We start from the raw sequence: 20,703 nt of genomic DNA on the forward strand, positions 1-20,703 counted from the left end.
TCGATAGACAGTAGGCTGCAAGACAAAGGGGTCCAAAAAAGCTTGCTGTGGTCGGTTTTGGAAGTTGAATTGAATGTAAATACATTTGAATGCCACTGCGGTTGGTTTAAGACTAGCCCAGGATCCGATTATCAACTGGAGTACGTGTACAAGTGCTTTCAGATATCGGCACGCGAAGGACCCAGAGAGCCTTAGCCTGTATAAACTTCCTGGGGTTAGTTTTATTAATGATGGAGTAAGATGAGTTAGCCTTGTATGTATCTTGGGAACAATAGAAAATATTTTCAATTAGGAGGGTTACTCTTGTCATAAGTGTCAGACTCAGATGAGCGATCATTGATGGCTGTTACCAGAATAGGGTTGAGATTTTAGGAGGACATATTTTCTAGGGTTCTAGTTAGGGAAAAGAAAGGTACATGGAATTTCAAGGCATTGTGTGAACTGTTGGTTTTTCCCTAGCACTTGGATATCTTGTGGTCGTACGGGAGGTGATTTTTTTAGACCCTTTCTTGTGTTGTGTGTGAAGTGAGTGTGTGGGTTTTAATGGGTCTTTGTTGTGAGTGATGTGGTGTGTTTGTAAGTCTGGATATGAGTCTTGTGTGCATGTGTTCAGTGAGTGTGTTTTGATGAGTCTTTGTTGTGAGTGAGGGGATGTTTGTGAGTCACGATGAGAGTCTTGTATGAATGTTGAAGATGCAGTGAGGTGTTGAATGACTGGAGGCTGTGAGTGGTGGACGCTGGTGGACGCTACTGGAGTGGACTACGTTTTGCAGGGTACATGCAGGCGGTTGGTCTGGTATACATTTTTACATAGGCTATATTTGTGGTGTTGCCACGAATGGCTTATTGGCGGGTTGGAAGATAATTTCGACACATTTTGATTGTTGATGTGTCTTGGGGAGGTGTTAATTTTTTGACTTTAAGTTGGGATACTGGGTGCCTGTGGGTGCTTGAAGTGGCTTGATTTTTATAGTCTATTGAGGATGATTTGGATTTTTTTTTCCAACTCTGGTCTGTTGACCACAGTTGAGAGGGGGAGTGAATGCTGATTAGCTAAATAATGTGAAAATGATTATCTAAGGACTTGTGTTGAATAAATAGGTGATATTTAGGCCGTAAAACAACGACAATGATCTGCATGGATTGTTAAATGTGGTTGAAAGAGGACGAAAATAGTGAACTAATGTAAAAGATACAAGTAGGAGTTTTAGATTGTTTATTTTAATCTGTGCTAAAGTAAGGCATTGAGTGCTTTTAAAACAAGGAAAAGGTTTTGTTATAATTTGAATTTGACCCATTTTGTGCTTTATCCGCGACGGTGTTAACTATTTAACTGGTCTAATATGTTGTTATGAGTGTGTTGTCCTTTTTGTGTTAGATCATGGCTGTTTTTGGAGAGACTACAACCTGGGAATGCATGCCTTTGGAGATCCTGTTATCTGGCCAGAAACAGGGTTGTTTGTGTTCTTTTCGAATACCAAGGTTTGATCACAGATTGGAAAAGCATAACATGACCACATTAGGATCTGTTGGTGTTACTTTAAATATTGGGGGACATGTGATAGCTAGCATGTGTGCTTCAACTAAAAAGATACACTTTATTTAGTTGACTCAGCCGTGAATGGGTACATAGACAGTGTGGATTTAGAAACGAATGATTTGGTTATAATTGAAGGTTATGTAGAAGTTTCACAGGCTTTCTGGATGCACGGGTTCAGAGGCTTATTCTAAAAAGCCTTTGAGCCATGTGTTCCAGGGAGATTTTTGTGATCCATATTTTGTTGAAATTAATTCGATGTTGGTTTATGTTTAGGAGATCTTAGGACAGAACCATTGATTACCTCTGATGGTTAAGTGAGGGTATTACACCCTTTCTTTCATGTTTTTCTTAAGAACACAGTCTTTTCTCTTTTGTGCTAAAATGAAACTGTAAACTTTGCCTCAATTGAGTGACAGCTTGTAACCAGTTCCCAGTCTGAATCACTATTCTTTTAACCTTCACGGATCGTTTCGATAGTGAAATAAAATACCTAATTCAGTGGTTCACCACTGGGGCTAAACATAGGCTGTACCTCTCTCTTGTTTGAGGAACAGATAACATTTACAATAACCCAAGCACCAGATAAGAGATGTTCTGTGTCCTTCTTGAAAGTTACCATGCGTTTTGTTTCCTTGTGTCTGTTAGGAGTCAGGAGCTGAGAGAAAGAGCGCATTGGACGACAGAGTGCAGAATTAGGGTGAGTGCTGGTTGACGATTGGTTACAGGGGTGAGATGACAAATTTTCTGAGGCAGACCTAAGTAATTAGTATAGTTTTTAGTAAAAGGCCAGACCTTGAGGGTTGCAATAAGCAACTGGGGAGGATTTATCCTCGTGCTCAAGAGGCCAACGATAGGTTAAAGATAGTAAGATTAGTTATTACCTGATAGTCAGATAGGGAGGTCTATGTTCTATTTGTTTAAACGGATATACACCCTTGTGCCGATACTTCGCCAGCACTGATCTTTGTAAAATCTGTACTTAAGTAGAATAGATTTGAGTAGGACATAAGCCGTGTAAACATTTTGAAAATATTGAGAGTAAAAATTCTGATATTACTAAACTTAGAACCAAGAGGGGTGACGCTTATACAGAGATTATCATAACACAAATGTTGAAGTATTGTTAGGTAAATGGAGTTAAAAGTTGCTAAAACTGTGGGAAAATGGTACTATTAGGAAAATGCTAAAACGTTCTGGTCCATGAGTAACAAATGAGAATCATGGTTTTGTAAAATATAACAAAAAGAGATTGAGACAGAGTAATTTATGTAGGAATAAATTGTTTAAAACTTAGCTAAAATGTGATATTTGTAGAAGGATGTCTAATTTCCTAGGGAAAGAGTAGGGAAAGTTTTCCAAGTCTTTTTCATGCCAGGAATGGAGAAATATGGAGAAAGTTGAAGACACTGATGGTGTGGGAGGAATTTGGCTGACATTCCAGAGGGGACATCAGGCTGAGTGGACAGCAGAGTTCTACAACGGCACGCCCCAGACCATGCCACGCCAGGTCCCTCAAAAAGTCCCACTCTAGACCTGGAGGCGTGTCCGCGGCAGGAAACCAGCAGATGCAGCTCAACGGACCAGGAGGCTGTCTGTCTACTCATCTCTACAGGGGTCAGGAGGTCTACTGGTCCCGGGTGACGGCCGACGAGTGGGTGTCTCAGGTCTAGCGGCGTCGAGCAGAGGAGGAGCGGTGAGAAGTCTTCGAACTACATCACTACAGGACGGATGGGGCCCATCCATCAAACAGATGGCTGGATGGTGTGGTATCACAGATATGCTGCAAAAATCCAGAATCCAGGTCTGGGCCTTCCAGATTCAACAAAGAAACCCGGGCAGGCTTGCAGAGAGATGCCCTGTAGGTGTCAATGAAAAATGACATCCAACCCCCACCCCTTATCCATTACACATTCCATTTTCCTTCATCTCATGCCCCGAGCTGTGAACAGCTTCAGATTCAAGGACTGAACATTCCCCAGTAGAACTTGGACACTCAAGACGAAGACAGACCAGCGTTTTTTAGCTCAGGCGAAAAAAGACAGAACAGAGAACATTCTGTGCGCGTGGACACTAAAGGACACTCGTTGTCAAAGTATGTTATATGATGGGTTTTGAACAGTAACCAAATGATGATTGTTTTCCGGTTTCAGTTGTCTACATAAGTAGGCTAATAATGGTTGAGTCTTTTCAGGTTCGACAGATGGCTGGAGGAGACTTAAACCCAGAGTGTTTAACAGTATTTATTATTTCCAATGTTTGAAAGTTCCTTTATGGTAGACGTTATTAAGTCTACCAAGAGGGGATTTGTAGTATCGTTTCAAACATAAGCATGGTGTTCGATATAAGTAATTTCATTTCATATTGTGATACAATAATAGGTGATTCTGAGTTTGCAGTTGGCAGTGCTTGAAGGTGAAAATAACTGGGGACATCCCCCATCTGTTATGCAGGCTGAGCTGAGATGCGATCAATTTGCATTCCCTAAAGTTCTGGCCATTGTGTTAGAAGCCTAGGTGTGGTGAGAAAATGGAATACATAAGTGGGGGTCCGTGAAAGTACAGAGACACCTCTTGATTTGATTAACCAAAGAAACGTGTGTTTACCTACAGGAAAGAGACCTATTGTCCTATTGTATACAGAATGTTTGAAGCTGGCTGGAGTCCAACAGAGCATTCTTTTGTTTTGGTTCGAGCTGATTACAGTACTATTGTCTTTATGCAAGGGAGAGGGCTAAGGTGAATGCAGCTGTGCTTTCTATCTCTCTCTCCAGAAGATCTCTGTCTCTAGAAAGACATGCAGACTCAGATTGAAGTCTTGTAAATATTCTGATTTCACACTGAATGCTTATTTTGTAGTAAATACACAAGAGTGAACCTTGGTGAAAAGTGGTTGGAGGAGAAACCAGCTAACTGTACGTAACTTCTCTTCTTGAATCTAAGGAATAAGGTCAAGCTATTTAATCATCTCTTTCTGTCTAAATCACTCATACAAGGTGAATGTATAATGTGTGTGGTCTTAATATAAAGCTTAAGAGATGTTGAACAAGAATGACTAAACCAGCCTTTGTGTAATAGTAAAGCTTGATAATTGGAAATAAGACAAGTTTGTTACACTGTAAGGACAATGCTAATGTTATACCAGGCTGTGGGCGGGGACTCGAGCCACGACTCCCCAGTATCATGTATTGTGTTGAGATTGGCTGACAAAGGGAGTAAGGGCGGGACTTAACTCTTTGACCCTCCCATGTGAGCCAGATTTGGGACAGTATATATGCGTTGTTTGAATGTGATAACTGTGCGCTGCTGAATCAGACCTTAAACCCGGCAGTCTGCCTGTTGGGTGGAATAAAGATGATACCTAACTGAAAACCTTGAACCGGATCCTCCATTATTGAACCCTTCACCAGGAGACTAAGTCGGCCACTCTTTCGACCACAAATATACATCACTGGTATGAAGAGTGAAACATATGGTGATGAGAAAATAAATAAATAAAATAAGATGAGAAGAAGCCCACCAGAGGTATGGCTTATGGTGGTCCAATGACAGATAACCATCATTGAAAAATAAAATAACCAAATAACTAGTAAAGGATGTTTCTTTTTGTTTTAATGAAATTAAATGCATGTGTAGTGTAACTTTAATGTTGTATAGCGTATAGATGACACAAACAGTTTAACTGGCACTGTACATTTTATTTGAACTATCATTTGACATCATAGGTAAAACACTTTCATATGATAAATGTCACAACTGTACTGTTGGAGTGAAAAGACACGAATTTATGTCAACGTTACGTTACTACATGATTTTTTTTTTGCCACTGACCGGATGGAACTGCATGGAAGAAAATAGCGTGAATTTTCGCTAATCATGCAGCAACACAAAAGTAGTCCTACAATGTTAGAATCAACTATAAGGGTTCCGGAGGCGTGGCTAAGCAGATGGCTGCTTGAGATTTCAGCTCTCCCCGGTCAACGAAATAAACCTCTTCAAACTCGAGATAAAAAGTTTAAATTACAGTAAATGTTGTTGTAATGAGTGAGAGGATACAAACAAGGAGTCAAACAGTTAAAAATATTCGAGAAGACATCACGGAAAACACCGAAATGGAGGAAGGAAGAGACGCGGTTCGAGACGGACAAAGCGACAACGAAGAGACAACAGCTGACCTAATCAAGAAGGGAATGGAAAGCATAACTCAAGAAATAAGGGATCTTAAAAGGGACCTGAAGAGTGAGTTAAGCACTTTCAAAGAAGAACTTAAAAAAGAACTGATGGCAGACCTCAAAGATTTCAGACAAGAAATAGATAAAAAACTCGACGACGCCACAAAAGACATCCAGAAGCAAGACACGAGAATCGACGAGGCAGAAACCCGTTTAGCAGAGACAGAAGGGTGGAACGGTACCGTAAAGGACGCGCTGCTCGTGTCTCTGGAGCAACAGCGAGTGTTACAAGAAGCCTTAACAGAGCTCGAGGGTTTTTCCAGGAGAAACAACATGAGGGTCTACAATGTCCCAGAAGATACGGAGAAGGACGGCACGGTCCAGGATTTCATCGAGAAACTACTGATGACAGAACTTTCTTTACCACCAGAAACCAACCTACAAATACAAAGAGCTCACAGATCTCTAGCCCAAAAGCGAGGTCCAGAGTTTCCAGCACAATCCATTGTGTTAAACTTTCTGCAGTTCAATATCAAGGAGATGGTCCTCAAAAAAGCATGGGCAATTGAAAGCAATTGAAATTGGGGGCAAACGCCTAAATTTTGACCATGACTACCCAACTGCAGTGGTACAGAAGAGAAGAGAATATCGCGGAATTAAATCGGCATTAACAAAGAAAGGAATTAAGTTCCAGACACCTGGTGCCAAGATCAAGATTAAGTGGACCAACGGCACACGCACTTACGACGACGCCAGGGAAGCTGCGAGGGAGCTCTCCAACAGAGGGATCGCCGTGGAGGAACCGGCCCCAGACGCTTCGACCACGTCGGAGACGGAGGCTCAGCAGCTACAGCGGAGACAACCATGGCAGCGTGTCGGAGGCAACCCGAGAAGCAGAGGAGCAGCACATCGCGCAAAGGAAAAACTCAAAGCTTTCCAGTGGAGTAACGGTACATAAAAGGTAGAAAAGGGAAAAAAAAGTGTGCCAAATGAATCCAGGATTAATGTTAGGTGGACTGTTAGGTTGTTAGTTTAGCTCCTATACGACAGATGAGCCGATAAATAAGTTTTAGTTTTTATTGTTGCCGCGGGTTCCCAGACCTGCGTTGTTTTGAAAGAGGCTCTGTCGATCTTTTGAATAACTATCACCGACATAAAAAAGTGTCTTATTGTTTGTACTTTCTTTTATTTAAGTTGTATATAAAACCGCTTTTCTTTTTACCCCTTAAATTACTTAAAATACGCGAAATAGGCGCGACTGTTCACATGTACCTTAATCTATGGTTCTTTTTCTTGTGGAAAGATAATATATATATATTTTTTTTAGGAGGCTAGAGGTATACACTGAACATAATTCTCTCTTTTTATTTTTTCAAAAAATGTCTCTAGGCTCAGAAATTCTTTGAATATACTCACTCCATACGTGAAATGTGAGATTATTAATGATTTAAGAAGTGTGAATAATGGCTAAGGGGTCCCTATACAGGTTTAAGGTTTTCTTTTCTTTTCTAAGCACAGTATCTCTTTTAAAAATGATCGAGTTGGCGTGATAGTGATAATTTTTTACTGGAAAATGTTTTTTTTGTTTTCCTGTGATTATTTTTTTCTCTCTACTTTTTTTTTCTAAAATTACATGATTCAATTTGACAATAACTAGACCGAAGGGGAAATACTCAGGCAGGTCATACAAGTAAGTTGGACACAGCTCGAGTGGATTTTGCTGAACAAAGTCCACAAGCAGCGGGGGGCCTCCACTTAGAGTGTTGTTTCCCCCCCCCAACCCTACCAACAGGGTTTAGTTATGAAGTGGCAAGAGTGCACTTTTTTTTGGAAGCCACATGATGTATGTGTTTTGTTGAACAACCTTTTCTTTTTGGTGTGCATTTGTTTAACTAAATGTTGTTGTTTTTATTTGGGCTGTATGCATCAATATTACTATGAAGAAAAATTGCAATGTCTGACAGAAATTTTAAGGTGATATCTCTCAATGTAAATGGGCTGAATAATCCAGTTAAACGGAGCAAGGTCATTAGCAAACTAAAACGTGAAAAGGCACAAATAATATTTTTGCAGGAAACGCATCTCTCTCAGACGGAACATGAAAAACTTAAAAAATTTGGTTTTAGAAACACTTTCTATAGCTCTTGTAAATCAGGAAATAAGCGAGGGGTATCGATCTTAATTCCAAATTCCCTGGATGTGGAACTTATAAAGGAATATATTGATAAAGAGGGGAGATATATCATGGTAAAATGTAAGCTAGAGGGCAGTGTTGTCTCATTGCTGAATGTATATGCCCCACCAGGGAGTAACAAAGTGTTTTTTTAAAATATATTCAATTTGATAACAACGGAATCAGAAGGAATATTGATTTGTGCTTCAGATACAAATAATATTCTTAGCAAATTGGATACAACAAATAGCAAGATAGATAAATCTACACAAACAAAAATTATAAATGCCCTACTGAGGGAGGCAGAAATGTTTGATGTATGGCGAGAGTTTCATCCGTCTGAGAGAGACTATACACATTTTTCAGCTCCTCATTCTGTACATAGAAGAATTGACTATATATTCATGTTTAAGGGTGACAGACATAGAATAAGAGATTGTACATTGGGCACTACTGACGTATCGGACCATGCTGCTGTTTATCTGACCCTACACCTAGACAGTAGACCAAGAAATACACTATGGAGACTTAATACAGGCATGTTAAATAACAAACTATTCACTGAAAGTATCAGATCCGAAATTAAAACATATATACAAGACAATGATAATGGGGAAGTGAACCCAGCAATACTAATGGACGCAGCAAAATGTGTACTTAGAGGGAAAATTATTGCTATCACATCAACTTTTAAGAAGGCAAAGGACTTAAAATATAAAAATTTAACCACGAAATTAAAACAGTTGGAACAACAGCATAAAGACACGCTAGATAAAAAATTACTACAACAGATTAGAGATGTAAGGAAGGAAATTGATGATGTTTATAAAAATGACCTTGAGAAAAAATATAGATTCATAAGACAAACATATTATGAATCTGGCCCAAAGGCTACTAAAATATTGGCCAGACGGCTACGCAAGCAACAGGGCCAGAACGCAATCCATAAAATCAAAGACCCTCAAACAGGAAAAGTATCCAGCAAACTGGATGATATCGAGAGAGCCTTTGAGACATTTTATAAGAATCTCTACACACAACCTCCTCAGACTAATAATGAAGCTGCAATGTCATTCCTTGATTCCTTAGATTTGCCTTCGATTGGAGAAATGCAAAATAAGATCATGACGGCGAAAATAACAATAGAGGAGATAGATAAGACAATATCTAATCTCAAAGCAAATAAATCACCTGGCAGTGACGGCCTTCCGGGAGAATGGTTTAAGACTTTTCGAAAAGAAATCATGCCATTACTCTTATCGTCTTTTAATTGGACTCTAAAGGAGGGGATTATTCCTCCTTCATGGAGTGAAGCAATCATAACAGTTCTTCCCAAGGAGGGCAAAGATAAGGAACTCTGTGGCTCATATAGGCCAATATCTATTCTGAATGTTGACTATAAAATATATGCGTCAATTATGGCGAGACGTTTGGAGACTTTTCTGCCTGATTTAATAGATAATGACCAGACAGGTTTCATCCGTGGTCGTCAAACCCAGGACAATATAAGGCGGTCATTACATGTCATGGACCACATAAAACAACATAAGTTGAAATCAGTCTTAGTAAGCCTAGACTCCTTTAAGGCATACGACACAGTATCCTGGAGCTTTCTATTCCTAATACTCAAAAGATTAGGTTTTACGGAGGAATCAATAAGATGTTTCAAGACATTATACACAAAACCCACAGCAAGAGTAAAAATAAATGGTCATCTAACAAACCAGTTCGCTCTGACACGTGGGGTGCGCCAGGGCTGCAACTGTAGCCCTGGACTGTTCGCGATTTTCATAGAGCCTTTAGCTCAGGCAATTAGGGAAGATCCGCAAATACAGGGAATAACCATAAAGGAATCAGAGCATAAGGTGGCCTTGTACGCGGATGATTTATTAATATATATAAAAAATCCTGACATATGCCTCCCCAAATTAATGAGCTCTTTAGAAATGTATGGTCGACTTTCAGGCTACAAACTCAATGTGGAAAAAACGCAGTTACTCTCCTATAACTACGTGCCTTCAAAAGAAACAAAGGAGTGTTTTCCTTGCAACTGGAATTCAAAATCAATTAAATATTTGGGAGTATGGTTAACTAAAGACCTGTCCAAATTATATGAAGCAAACTATCAACCCATAATCACCCAAATTAAAAGAGATATAGAAAGATGGTCATTGTCACCCTTGGACTTAAGTTCTAGAATAGAAGCAGTCAAAATGAATGTTGTTCCTAGAATATTATATCTTTTCCAATCTCTACCGGTGGAGGTACCTGTCAAACAGTTTAATGAATGGGATAAAATGGTATCCAGATTTATATGGAATGGAAAAAAGCCAAGAATCAGATACCAAACATTGCAACTCCCTAAAGAAAGGGGGGGCTTGTCCCTGCCAAATCTGAGGGAGTACTATTATGCAGCACAAATAAGACCTTTAATATGTTGGTGTGATAAAGATTTTGAGTCAAAATGGAAAGATTTGGAAACTAACTCAATTGACATCCCTATTCAAACATTAATTGGAAGCAAAGAACAGGCTGAATCCTACCATGCCACTTTAGACCCATTCACAGTATTTACTTTAAAGATATGGTTCAAAATTGTTAAACAAAATAGAATGGAGAGGACAATCAGAGTGTTGAGATGGCCCGCTTTCGACCCAGATTTTAAACCTGGACTATACGATCGAACTTTCGGGCGGTGGGCTCGAGATGGTCTCACCTCTATGTATACTATCATGGAAGGCAAAGAGCTCATGAGTTTTGAAAAAATGAAAAACACATATGATCTAACCAATCAAGATTTTTTTAGATATCTACAAATACGACAATACTATTTAGGAGAGGTGAGGCCACTGGAGCCTGGGGCTTTAAATGGGGAGCTTATTCAGGTATTTATCCAGGCCTATAAAAAAGAGTCAAAAAGAACGGTGTCAAAATTATATAAGGGCCTGGTATCAGCCAGAACTAACTCCACAGAGTATATAAAAACAAAATGGGAAAAAGAGTTGGAGATCAATATTACTACAGATGAATGGGAAAATATGTGTAAAACACAATATACGACCACTAACTCAAGAATGTGGAGGGAGTTCTGCTGGAAAAATTTAACCCGTTTTTTTATAACACCTAAAATTAAATCAAAACAACTGAAAACAGATCAACCATGCTGGAGACAGTGTGGCCACATGGAAGCGGGCCACGCTCACATATTCTGGAAATGTCCCAAAATTCAAAAATATTGGCAAGATATCCACGCCACCATAGAGACTGTTCTTGATTTCGAGATACCCCAGACTTGTACCTTGTTGTTATTGGGAAATATTCCTGAAGATTTCTTGACACCTGACAAATATTTAATCAAAATCTTTCTAGCAGCAAGCAAGAAAGCGATCACACGTCGCTGGTATCAACAGGATTCCCCAACCAAAGACAATTGGATGGACATAATAAGGGAAATATACAATATGGAAAAACTGACTTTCATACTCAGACTACAAGAGGACAAATCACACAAATACTGGGAAAAGTGGTCATCTCTTTTTCAGCCCATGGACAATGTATAACGAATATGTAACAGAAAAATAACAAAAAATTGTAGACTGCAGCCTAATTGTTTTATTGTTATTGTTGTTTTCGTTCTTGTTTTTTTTTTTGTACTATCTTTTTTTGTCTTTCATTCTATTGTTTTTGTTACTGTTTTTTATCCCCCCCACTTGTTTATGTTCTGTCTTGTTTTCATGTATGTATGTTTGTCTTTTTGAAAACCTTTTGTTCCAATAAAAATTGAGTTATAAAAAAAGAATCAACTATAAGTAGCCTAAAGTATACCTTTAGCAAGTTTGTGTGAAAAAAAACGATATTATGCTTATTTGAAGGCATTTAACACATTGATTGCCTAGATCGAGTTAACTCGTTTTTAGAATCCATCGCTTGATTGCCTAGATCGAGTTAACTCGTTTTTAGGTCTTTTCATTGGTATAAGGTAGATTGCAATATTCCACAACTTGTGTATTAATATTAAGCTTCTACGACAAAAGAAAAGTCACATGATCGTAAAAGTCACGTGATCTGAGCAAAACACTACAAATCCGGGTGCAGAGACGCATTCCTTGTGGCATTCTAAACAAACAACCAGCAGAGACAGACAGAGAAAGAGAGCGAGAGACGGTGACTGAGACAAAGAAGGAGCGAGACAGACAGAGAACGAGGAGCGATCGAGAGAGAGAGAGAGAGAGAGAAAGTGTGAGAGGAGAGAGTAAGATATATATATATATATACATATATATACCTATATATATATATATATATATATAGTATAGTAGTAGGCGTACATTTGTTATAGGTGGGAGTCGGGACTAAAACGAGTCGCTCGTTTTTAGGGACTAAAACGAGTCGCTCATTTTTAGGCGAATATGCCGGCTGTGGGAAAGAAATGCAAGGCCAAACGGCTTCGGAGGGACCCGACCCAACGAACAATTTTGGAGACCATGTCCTTCACGGCTCCCTCGGGACCACCACCACCACGACCTGTGGAGGAACCACCACGACCCATGGAGGACGAGAAGCCGTCGGCGGTGGCGTCTTTCACCGCTCCCCCGCGACCACCTTCACCACCTGGGGGATCCGCGGAGATAAAGGCGGAGATGAAGGCTCCCAATATCCCCGAGGGATCTGTGGTCGTGCAGCCATCTCTGTCGGCGAAAGACATTTATGCCTTCACGACCACAGAACCCTCGTCGCGACCACCTCCGCCATCGGAGGGATCCGAGGAGGCGAAGACTGTCCCCGAGGGATCTGAGGAGACATCGGTGTCTTCGACCGTCCCCCGGCGCCGTCGGCGACCGGCACCGGCACTGAGGGCTACAAAGCAACCACCTCCGCCACCACCGGAACCCGAGGGATCTGCGGTCGTGAAGCCATCTCTGTCGGTGAAAGACAATTATGCCTTCACGACCACAGAACCCTCGTGGCGACCACCTCCACCCCTACCACCTCCCCCACCACCTGTGGCGGTATCTGAGGCTGAGCCTGAGGACACGAACCCACCGGTACCAGACATCGATCCCGGGCACGGGTTGCGTCGTAGCGGCAGACAGAGAACCGCGTCGTATCGCCCAGACCCAGATACTACTGACGGTGAAGAGAGCTCCGATTCGGACTGCTCTGGCAGCTGGGAGCCAAGCCCAAGGAAAAGATGTCTTGATCCGTTTACCAGTGGTAAGAATATATATATATATATATATTTATTTTTTTATCATATTTTACCTTTTGGTTGCACTCTGAAAATAGCAGATCTACAAGCTCACAACGCCTCGCGCTGCGACGCGTTGGGAGCTTGTAAATCGGCTATTTTTTGTACCTGATATTTGTATAAAGTCTGTGGCGCACTACTTATCAACCTTATATCGACATATAAAATGGTACCAAACGACTCGTTTTTAGGCGAATATGCCTATTGGAGACCATGTCCTAAACTACTCCCTCGGGACCACCACCGGTATGATCATTGAATGTTCGCCTAAAAACGACTCGTTTTTAGGCGAATATGCCTATTGGAGACCATGTCCTAAACTACTCCCTCGGGACCACCACCGGTATGATCATTGAATGTTCGCCTAAAAACGACTCGTTTTTAGGCGAATATGCCTATTGGAGACCATGTCCTAAACTACTCCCTCGGGACCACCACCGGTATGATCATTGAATGTTCGCCTAAAAACGACTCGTTTTTAGGCGAATATGCCTATTGGAGACCATGTCCTAAACTACTCCCTCGGGACCACCACCGGTATGATCATTGAATGTTCGCCTAAAAACGACTCGTTTTTAGGCGAATATGCCTATTGGAGACCATGTCCTAAACTACTCCCTCGGGACCACCACCGGTATGATCATTGAATGTTCGCCTAAAAACGACTCGTTTTTAGGCGAATATGCCTATTGGAGACCATGTCCTAAACTACTCCCTCGGGACCACCACCGGTATGATCATTGAATGTTCGCCTAAAAACGACTCGTTTTTAGCGTCGCTATCCCGCACACACACACACACACAATGTAGCCCGGTGTGGATTTCTAGGATATTGCACTCTGGGTCAGCCAGTTATAAAATATGTATTTATTTTATTCTGTATCTATCTATATGCATGTGATTTATTTGATTATGTTGACGATGTAGCCTATGAATTTGTTGACTTGTAGATCTGGGCGGGGGGGTTTTGGGGGGGGGGTGGTCATTTCATGACAAATGTTTTGATACAGTTATGGGTCAACATGAGGCCATGTCAACAAAGATTTTTGTAGATCAGTTTTTTTTTGGGGGGAGGCATACTTCAAAGGGAAGAGACATGGTCAACAAATGTTTTGATGCTGTTGTGGGTCGACATGAGGACATGTCAACAATGATTTTCAAATCCCTTTGATGGCTTTAGTTTTTGGGGTTGAGGCCAGGTGCACCGAGGCCCCCACCATCATAATAAAATTCATCAAAGGGGACTAAGGTCACCTTATGTCCATCAACATCAACAGTGTTTGATCTTGTTTACTTTCAGACGACGAATATGTGTCGGATGGTGCAGAGTCGTCATCTCACCATAGACAGTCTGCTAGTTGTAGGAGAGGTAAGACTTGAGTCTGTTTCAAACATTTTCGGTATGTAACTCTTGTACTTGTACTCTTGTGTGTACAAATGGAACCAGTGAAATCAGTGTCTAACTTCTTGGTTCGTTGGTTTTTATAGATGGCATTTTCTTCATAACGGGTCCATTTGGTTCCATTCTAAATGACCATTACAGTACAATGTTATTTCTGCCAGTAATGTCACACACACAATGATATGTTGTGCCATGTTGTACTTATTTGCATTCAGATTTACCACAGTAATACAAAATGGCTACAACCCCACTCTGCAATGATAAATGTCATTCATTCTAAGTTCCACAAAGTAATGCACCACCACATGCTGGCAGTGAAGATCATTGTACATCGTATTTACCAAACTATTTGATGTTTTACTTTGATTTCAGACATGATGGATTTGGAGGAAGCAGGGCCATCGCGTTCAACCGCAGTACCACCTGTCGGCCGTGAAAGAGGTAAGACCGTTTTCACAGCTGGTACCACACAACATGATTTTGACAACACATTTTGTTTCAAACATTTTCTGTTGACTGTTGGTTTTTATAGATGGCATTTTCTTCATAACGGGTCCATTTGGTTCCATTCTAAATGACCATTACAGTACAATGTTATTTCTGCCAGTAATGTCACACACACAATGATATGTTGTGCCATGTAGTACTTATTTGCATTCAGATTTACCACAGTAATACAAAATGGCTACAACCCCACTCTGCAATGATAAATGTCATTCATTCTAAGTTCCACAAAGTAATGCACCACCACATGCTGGCAGTGAAGATCATTGTACATCGTATTTACCAAACTATTTGATGTTTTACTTTGATTTCAGACATGATGGATTTGGAGGAAGCAGGGTCATCGCGTTCAACCGCAGTACCACCTGTCGGCCGTAAAAGAGGTAAGACCGTTTTCACAGCTGTACCACACATGATTTTGACAACACATTTTGATTCAGTTTTAGTCATAGTCTGTTGAATAAAATTCCATTTAGTTTTAGTCATATTTTCATATAAATATATCCTATGGCTGTCTCTCTGTATTCTATGATCCTATAGTTTACAGAGACACTATACAGTCTCTCTTTATTCTATTATCCTATAGTTCACAGAGACACTACACTGTCTCTCTGTATTCTTCAATGATTCTATAGTTTACTGAGACACTACACATGTATTCAAAAGTAACTGTTTTTGACATAGGCTTCCATTTGACAACAATATTATTGATATGTATGATTTGATGATCAGTCTTTCTGGGGGTTGACTTGGCGTTGTGTTCCATCCCGCTAAATCCTGTTTTGGATTGGAAGATCTTATTTTGACCACAACACCCAGTCCCCCATAACTCTTGAGTGTGTGTGCAAATGGAACCAAATGGACCCGTAGGGTCCATTTGGTTCCATTTGTACTGTAATGGTAACTTAGGGCTAGCTATTTATGTGTATGTCTAGGTTTTCTTCAGATTAGGACACTGATTTCACTGGTTCCATTTGTACACACAAGAGTTACATACGTTTGCAATTGTATATCTATGATCATTATGATCCTAGTTTACTGGGACACTACACTGTCCCTCTGTATTCTACATGATCCTATAGCCACACAAATAAAAAAGATGTATTTTATGGTAATTGTGTATTTCTGTAATTCACAGGACGTGGTGGTAGGCCCCCAGCTGTAGCGACTGTGTGGAAGGACACCGATTGGGAACCTAGGGCAGACATCCCCTTCACCGCTAGTCCAGGTCCTCGAAATGCTGCAGCTGAGTTGCAGTCGACCATTCCTGTGGACTTTCTGGCGCTTTTCCTCACTGATGAGCTGCTAGGGATGATCGTTGAGCAAACTAACATTTATGCTCTAGCGTTCATCCAGGCCAGGTCTGATGAAGAAGTGGCGCAGCATCCACATAGCAGAGTGAAGCTCTGGAAACCGGTTTCAGTGGGAGAACTGAAAAACTTTTTCGCCCTGTTCCTCACTGGCCTTGTGCGAAAGCCTGATCTAGCGCACTATTGGTCGACCGATGACCCTCTACTCACACCGTTCTTCGGCCAAAACATGCCACGCAACAGGTTCCAGATTATCTGGCGGTTTCTTCACTTCACAAACAATGAGGCTGACGCTGCTGCTGCTGCCGCTGCTGCTGCTGCTGCGGAAGCTGCTGGCGAGGTTGCTGTTGTTGACAGGCTTTGTAAAATCAACCCGGTCTTGCTGTACCTAACGGACAAATTCAAGGAGATGTTTGTTCCAGGTCTCAACATCAGCATCGATGAGGGGATGCTTCTGTGGAGGGGACGCCTAGCATTCCGAGTGTACAACCCACAGAAGCCCACCAAGTATGGAATAAAGTCATACATTCTGTGTGATTCTGGAACGGGGTACTGCTACGCAATGAAGCCATATTCTGGACAGTACTCCTCACTAACAGACACAGTCACTTTTCTGTTGCAGGGTCTTACAGGGTACGGGTTTTCTTTGTTTATGGACAACTACTATAACTCAGTGGCCCTGTATGAACTCCTCCTTCAGAACAACACGCATGCCTGTGGTACTATGAGGCTCAACAGAGGTGAACCACAAGCCATGAAGGATGTGACGATGTCCAGCCTGAGAGTGGGAGAACGGAAGATGCTTCACAATGGCAAAGTGATGTTATTGGCCTGGCGAGACAAACGCATCGTTCGATTGATCACAACCCAGCACAAGGATGAGATGGGGACCCAGCTTGTGAGGCAGAAACACCACAGAGACAAAGTGCCACAGGAGAAACCAGTTTGTGTCCTGGCATACAATAAGAGCATGAACGCTGTTGATCGGCTAGACCAAAACCTAAGCTACTATCCCTTCATCAGGAAGACAGCCAAGTGGAGCAACAAGTTTGTGGTCTACCTATTCCAGATCAGCATGTATAACGCATTCATACTCCACAAGGCAAGGAATCCAGGTAGCAACTGTAAATGCATGTTCGACTTCATCCTCAGTGTTGTCAAATCTTGGACCGCTGTGAGATATGCCCCAGTGGAAGCAGATTATACCCCCCCACAAGATGTCCCAGCAGACCCGCCTGTCCCCCCCCCGGCCGCCTGTCAGCAGCAACCTCGCCAGCAGCAACCTCGCCAGCAGCAACCTCGCCAGCAGCCTCACCAGCAGCCTCATCCTGCACCCCCCCTGCCCCCCCCCGCCCCCCCCTGCCCGCACCCGCCGTCAGGGGCCCCCTCCGCCCCCCCCTGCCCCCCGCCTGCGTCCTTATGCACCAAGATCGCGCGAACCTCGTGACCGATTGAGTGGCAATATGAAAGTCCATAAGCTTGTCGATGCCCCCCCCACCGCCAAAAAAGAGGGCCCAACAAAATGGTGCAGAGTTTGTAAGAGGAGAGGGACTCGGAGTGAGTCAAGGTTACAGTGCAAAAGCTGTTTGGTACCCCTCCATGCTAAATGCTTCCATGATTACCACACTATGGAGAAGTATTTTTGAATCATTTTGATTGTATTTGTTTGTTTTACTTACTAAAATGCACTTTTGTTTTAGTTTTATTTTGTATTTATTTTTACTCTGATTTACGACGTGAAGCCATCTCTGTCGGTGAAAGACATCTATGCCTTCACGTCTTATATCGATTATGCTCTGAGCCAGCCAACAGTTGGCACATTTATTTTGATTTATGATTAGTACGTGAAGCCATCTCTGTCGGTGAAAGACATCTATGCCTTCACGTCTTATATCGATTATGCTTATGCTAAAATGCACTTTTGTTTTATTTTCATTTTGTATTTATTTTGACTTTATGATTTATTATGCTCTGAGCCAGCCAACAGTTGGCAGTAAATGTGCTGCTAATGTCTCTCACTGCCCCAGAGGGATCTGAGGACGTGGAGCCATCTCTGTCGGTACAAGACATCTATGCCTTCACGTTCTCAGAACCCTCACGGGGACCACCTCTGCCTCTGAGGAGACATCGATGTGCTGGCCAGGCAAAACACACAATGATGATATATTGTCATTTTGTATATAAAATTGAAAGGTACTTGAAAAAGTTGTACTTGAAAATGTGAAAGCCATATAAAGTGTGTTCAAATGTGTCTGCCTGAGTCGTTTCAAACATTTTCTTTAGACGGTAGACTGTTGGTTTTATATCATAGAAATACAATTGCAAACTACCAGGTATGTAACTCTTGTGTGTACAAATGGAACCAGTGAAAACATTGTCCTAATCTGAAGAAAACCTGGACATAGACATACACATAAATAGCTAGCCCTAAATTAGAATTACAGTACAAATGGAACCAAATGGACAATACGGGTCCATTTGGTTCCATTTGCACACACTCAAGAGTTATGGGGGACTGGGTGTTGTGGTCAAAATAAGGCTGTATAAAAGACTGTTGGTGAAAGCAAGCTATATTCAACTACCAATAGCTAAAGAACAGAGCATGCTAGGAACTCACTTTTTATCATAGATATACAATTGCAAACTTGCAGGTATGTACTCTTGTGTGTACAAATGGAACCAGTGAAATCACTGTCCTAATCTGAAGGAAACCAAATGGACCCTACGGGTCCATTTAGTCAAAATAAGGCTGTATATACTGTAAGACTGTTTCACTCTAAAAAGTCAAACATTTTCTAATTTGATTGTTTTATGTCATAGATGCTATCTGGATCTCAGTGCTGTATGCATGGGATTCACAGAAAGCACGGTGTGTATTGAGGGAGGCCTCACTTACCGTTCATACAGTCTATATGTCTATATATGGTTTCTATCAGGGGTCATCAATGTCTACTGGATTAGATGAATCCAATACAGATGTAAGGATTTAATTTGACCACCAGAGGGATCCACCTAACCTAAATTATAAGAGGACTTCATTTATTCATATAAGAAGAAGTCATTTAGGAGGTTAGGAGGGTCCCCCTCTGGTGGTCAAATTAAATCCTTACATCTCCTAAAACTGTTCCATCTTGAAAGATGAGTCAGCCAAAACCTCTCCCTGTGTGTGTGTGTGTGTGTGTGTGTGTGTGTGTGTGTGTGTGTGTGTGTGTGTGTGTGTGTGTGTGTGTGTGTGTGTGTGTGTGTGTGTGTGTGTGTGTGAAAAATGATAATGGTGTGTAAACAAACTCAAACATTTGGCACATATAATGCCAAGTCTTGAGACACACACACACACACACACACACACACACACACACACACACACACACACACACACACACACACAGGCAAAGATTTTATTTGTATTTATTTATTTTTGCACTAATTGCACCATTTATTGATGTTGAACTTGGAATGATTATTTATTTTATCATATAGTAAAAAAAAAAAAAAAGACTGAAAATAGTCACTTCAGTGTTCATGTTCATTCACTTTGGAGTGCAACAGAGCGATAAATGTACAATCTAAAGCATATTTATTTTATAAACAAATATTGTTTACATGACTGATGTCAATGAAGGCGCAAAATATATGTCAAAGACTTTTGAAATCATTTTATGCATCTAAAGTGTGTCCTTTTACTAAAACGGCCATAACTCTGAATCTAAAAAAAAAGGTCTGTTTTTGGTGAAACCAAGCTGTATTCAACTACCTCTAGCTAAAGAACGGAACATGCTATCAACTCACTTTTTTTTTCAGATGAAAGAAGAGATTCTAAGCTTCGTTTTGAGATATTCCATTTGTTTATAGTCATAACACAAAAAATTCTGTGAGTCCTCAAATATGAGTCAGAATGGTCAAAATTCCTGGCACAGGCTGATCCTGTTATAGAAAAACCTCTGGCAGTCAATGTGTTAAGAGCCTGTATTTAAGAGTTGCGGGTTGTATTGTCGTATCTGATGAGGCATTAGACCGCGTAATAGCAGGCTTTAGATGTAATAATATGGAGGAGAAGAGAAGCAGACAGACGTCAGGGTTCCCAGGTTCTAGAATCTCCAGTGTGTTTATTCAGCATCAAACAGCAAACAAACAGAGAACCAGAGAGCCAGGGCAGAGCCCTGACTCCACACAGCCTTACGTCGTGTGACAGTCCTAGTCTAATCATTTTACAGACACTCTCTTATACTGTAGGTAGGTGACATTACAATAACAGACTGTGGGGTGGGAGAGAATCCCCCCACCAGCTGTTGACCAACTTCTTTGATCATTCGTTGACACGATTTGCAAGTGACTGGAGGAAGGGAGTGAAGTCTCTC

The sequence above is a fragment of the Gymnoscopelus braueri genome, assembly GCF_963280865.1.
Source record: "Gymnoscopelus braueri genome assembly, chromosome: 21".
NCBI classification, from domain to species: Eukaryota; Metazoa; Chordata; class Actinopteri; order Myctophiformes; family Myctophidae; genus Gymnoscopelus; species Gymnoscopelus braueri.